Source organism: Anguilla anguilla, chromosome 13 (assembly GCF_013347855.1).
Source record: "Anguilla anguilla isolate fAngAng1 chromosome 13, fAngAng1.pri, whole genome shotgun sequence".
In the NCBI taxonomy this organism is placed as follows: domain Eukaryota; kingdom Metazoa; phylum Chordata; class Actinopteri; order Anguilliformes; family Anguillidae; genus Anguilla; species Anguilla anguilla.
In genome coordinates, this window is record NC_049213.1 from 6059020 (window position 1) to 6063801 (window position 4782).

Below are 4782 nucleotides of genomic sequence, written 5' to 3' on the forward strand. Positions count from 1 at the left end.
AACACTACTACCGTTTATAATATTATATGCCCTTGCCTATGGGTATAATTCGCCTCATCACGACCCAGTTTTTAGGCGCATGGCTGCTGCCGTTCGGAAACGACATTCGCATGCACCACCGTTACCATGGACACCACTGCCCTTCACCATACGTGAACTGTCTGATTACAAATCTAAAATAGTGATGTACAGAGCCAAATCAAGAAAAGATATATTTGCTTTGTCATATTTGCCAAACATTATGGAACTCACAGTATCATTGTAAGAATACAAGTATGATTTACAGGATAATCACTTTGATGGGGCATTCATAATCTTTTCAGCTACAATTAGAATCAGCTATAATAGTAAGAGCCTGGAGCTAAACTCTCAAGTGTGCTTTACAGCTCTCTAGCTAAGTTGCCTGGTATGTCATAGGTTACCTATTGTTTGTGATATAAAAATATAGAAAAAAGATTACTGGTCAGCAATGACAGTCTCTCTAAGTTGAGCAGTTGTCAAACTCTGATTAATGCATGTGTGACTCATTGTGTATTCAGTCATGGATTAGGACTAATCGGACCCTGGGAGACACCGTGTGACCTGGTGGGGGGGAAGTCCACCTGTGTCCATTTCCCCTGGAGATTTCTACTTCCTGTCCCATTTCCTGTCTTGCCCCCCTGTCCTTAGGAGGATCTTTCTCAACCTCCCTGCAGACCTCAGTGGGGAAACTACAGGATTCGCCACCCAGAGAGGTCATTGCATATCTGTCCTTTACATTACATTACTGGCATTTGGCAGGTGCTCTTATACATGATGACTTACACAGTTTGGACATGGTATCCATTTATACAGGTGGATATGTACTGAAGGAATTCTGGTAAAGTAACTTCACTCAAAGGTACAACAGCAGAAACACCTGGGAATTGAACCTGCAACCTTTGGGTTGCAAAATAAAATGAAAGTATAGAAAAAAACCTTTATCCCCAACCATTACACATGGCTACCTGTAATTTTGTTTACCTTCCAGCACTGTACAAACCCAAACAGGATGGTAAATACAGAAGTTCTATTGTTATCACATCATCAATTTATCATTTTTCCCGTTCTGAATTAAATTACGTTTTTTTAAACCAAGGCACACATGCCTTGTTTTAATTGATCCATTTAACATTTTATTATCGTTTGATGTGTATTTTCTGAGGCTGCAGATCTGAAGAGCCCTGTGCGTGCGCTACGTGTGCAGAATGCTGGCGTTCGGTGTTATTGCATGCGCCAGGTAGGCGGCTCAGTGCTGCTAATTGCTGGGAACCCCAGGCTGAAATAGACAGAATACCTTTCAGGTCAATGGGTCAATTGGACTGCTAATAATAACGTTGCTCATCTGCCAACGGTGGTGCTATAATTAGGGGTGCAAGGAAGTGATGTTGGTCGTTACAGGGCAGGATAGTTACTTTGCCATTTCGATCATATTTTAATGAAAAAAAATTGCAATATATATCTCCATAATGTTTGGGATATATATCCATCCATCCATTATCTATACCCCCTTATCCTGAGCAGGGTCGCGGGGGGTGCTGGAGCCTATCCCACAGAAACTCCACACAGAAAGATTCAGACTCACAACCTTCTTGCTGTGAGGTGACAGTGCTACCCACTGCACCACCGTGCCGCCCGGGATACACATATATATATATATATTTTTTTTTTTCTTCTTGAATTAGCTCAGTACTCCACAATTTTGGATTTGCAATCAAACAATTCACGTGCGCTTAAAGTGCAGTTTCTCTGCTTTTATTAAATGGTATTTTTATACATTTTGATTTCACCATGTAGACATTACAGCACTTTTTATAAATAGTCCCCACATTTCAGGGCATCAGAATGTTTGGGGCAAATAGCGTCACAGGTGTTTCTGAGTAGTCGGGCATGTTCAGTTGCTTCTTTTTAGCAGAGTCCTAAGAGAGCTTGCAGTGTCTTTTTGATTCTAGCCTTTTGATTGCCTTTGGAGTCTGTTATTGGCATTTGACAACATGCAGACCAAAGTTGTGCTTTCTTGTTAGCAACACATAGCAATGGGTTTTTCTCAGATACACATCCTTTTAGACCAGCAGATCAAAGTTGCCGTTTCACTGTATTCACAGAGTTCTTCCTTTAGTTGTGATGCAGTTTTGCTATGCAACACAAGATATTTTCCGTCTGCCTCTTGTGCTTCTTGGTCTTCTCCTGTTAACATTATTGCCCAACAGCTGGACCCTTCTGAGTGTGAACTGAACACTGCGCCTGGAAATCTCAGGCTTCTTTGCAATTTCTCTCTGAGAATAATCTTCTTGCCACAATGTTCAGTTGGCCCCGCACATCTAAGCCTGAACTCCTTCTTTGCCTAATTTTTTACATCATTAGTGCCTATTTTTTCTTGCTTTGAAAGCTAAATATATTAGGCTGCTGGTTGTTTAAAAAAAAGGGAAGAAAAGGGTAAGATTTCGCCCAATTAATTTACTACCTCCCTCCCACCGCGACGCCTCCCACTTTGCCAAATGATTGGATCGACTTCCAATAATTAATTTAATTGTAATTGTAGCGGCCGTTTCAAGGAAAGTCGTGTCTAAGATTACTTCTATGTAAAACTCATCGTGTTGTGTTATTTTAGGTAGAAATTGAAAAAAAGTTTGTCATTTGGTTTGTTATTCAATAAATGTGCATATATTAACTGAATTCTTCTCAACCTAAAGTTTTTTATTTTATTTTTTTACTACAAGTGGCCTAATACTTTTGGCCTGTACTGTATGTTAGAGTTGGGAAAAGTATGTATGTTAGCCCTTGGGCATGCATCGCCGTGGTTCTCAAGGTTTAGTGGAAAATAAATGAGTGAGTCATTTCAGGGGCCACTGAAGTTCCAGATAGTTCCTGATTTGGATACTTCCTGCACCGTTTGTGTGATGGGAAAATTCCGTTAATGATTCATCGGCACCATATATATCATAGAGTTCAGTGATCAGCACCACTGTCTGACTTGGCCAATCACATGGCAGTACTCCCTAAATGTGATTGATGCAAGGGTTGGGAATCCCTATCCTTGAGGGCTGCTGTGTATGCAGGTTTCTGTTTCCACCAATTACCCCTGCCTCAGTTAGCTAACATGCTGTATACACCAGTGCTGGCTCACTTGATTAGACCATATTAAAGCATTGAATGTACGAAGAGCAATCTTCATCTGAACTTACCAAGAAATCTAGCTAAATATATATCAGACTATAAAAAAGATTGGGCTAATTAAATCATGAAGAGCAAAAGCAGGTGTGAGATCCAGAAGCACGCATCTTCACGGGAGCAGAGTTCCGTACCCCTGGGCTAACTGTGTGAAGTTTAGTGCTGCAGTACACACTACTGCCTCAAGAGGGAGAAATAGCATCACAGGAGGAAGATAAAGAATTACAGTGGAGTGGATTTTTATATACTTGGCTGTTGCCATTTTGAGTACAAGGTAATGACAGACGATGGCGGTATTGCATCAACATGGAAAGTACCAGTCTCACGGTACTTTTCTGATTCTTCAAAGAGTATGAGGTCATACCTTTGAAACTTTGGGTAATGCAGAACAAATGCTTTATGGTCGGAGGGTGTTGCTGGAATTTGAGGAATTGCTAATCCGGCCAGTGACATCACCCACACTGAATTTCATTTCGAAAAAGCCTTGGCTGACGTCTGTGCCAGGCTGTTTGTTTCCTGTTGTGAGGAACTGCCAATGTATCTAAGGACATAATTTGACCATGTCAGCTAGAAAAAAACTCCATACCAGACAGTGTCGCTGCTACATTACCAAAGTAGGATGTAGTAGGTTCTGAAGGCCTGAAAGCCAAAAACCATAATTTTATATCTGGTTGAATATCATTATATAAGTATAAGTATCTCATTTCTAATGTGACACATAGCGCCTTAACCTACAACTATAAAATGTACACCCCCACATGATGATGTAACCTGGGTATAACTCCTCCCCTTTGCCCCAATTGTAAAGAATGGATTTAGAAAATTTACTAGAGGCTGCAGTTGAGAAAAAACTAAACCAAAACTCTGAACTTTTAGTTGTGTCTTAAATATTGTGATTTTTACTTCAGAAATGCAAAGAAAACATCACCGTCACATAGCATTCTCCAATTGAAAAGACACCTTCATTCATTTTAATAACAAGAGAAGTTTTATCTCAATGACATCATCAGTTTAAATCAAATGTTTTTTTTTTGTGGTTTTTTTTTTTTTTTTTTTTTTTAGATACTTGGTTTTGACACATGAAATACTGCCCACACCAGTTATGACGAGGGTAAGACAGAACATACCAAATTAGGATTTTGGGGGGGGTGGCGTTCCCCTTTAATGCAGACAGGCGCGTTTAATAATGCCCCGTTTCTTTTGCTCTCCGCCCACTTAACCCCAGTGAACCCCTTTCTGGCGTCCTGCCAAAAGCACCCCAGACAGCAAAGTGATTCAGCGCTCTGACGAACGTCTGCTGCTCGGGTTCCTCCTCCCCGCACGCAGAACTGCTTTTATTAATGTCAGCACCGGGGATGTCCTTTTCCCTCAGATATTTCAGATATTTAAGCATCTCTGGGGGGGGGGGGGGGGCACTGGTACATGCTGACCCCCCTCCCTCCGTCTGTCAACTGTCGGCAAAAGCTCTTAATGTGCGTTGTTACCACATACATCAGACACTTTGGGTCTGACTATGAATATTTCCTGATCAATTAAGAAACATCAGGGGGGAAAAAAAACAGCTTCCCCGGTTCACATTGTTTTAGACTGCTG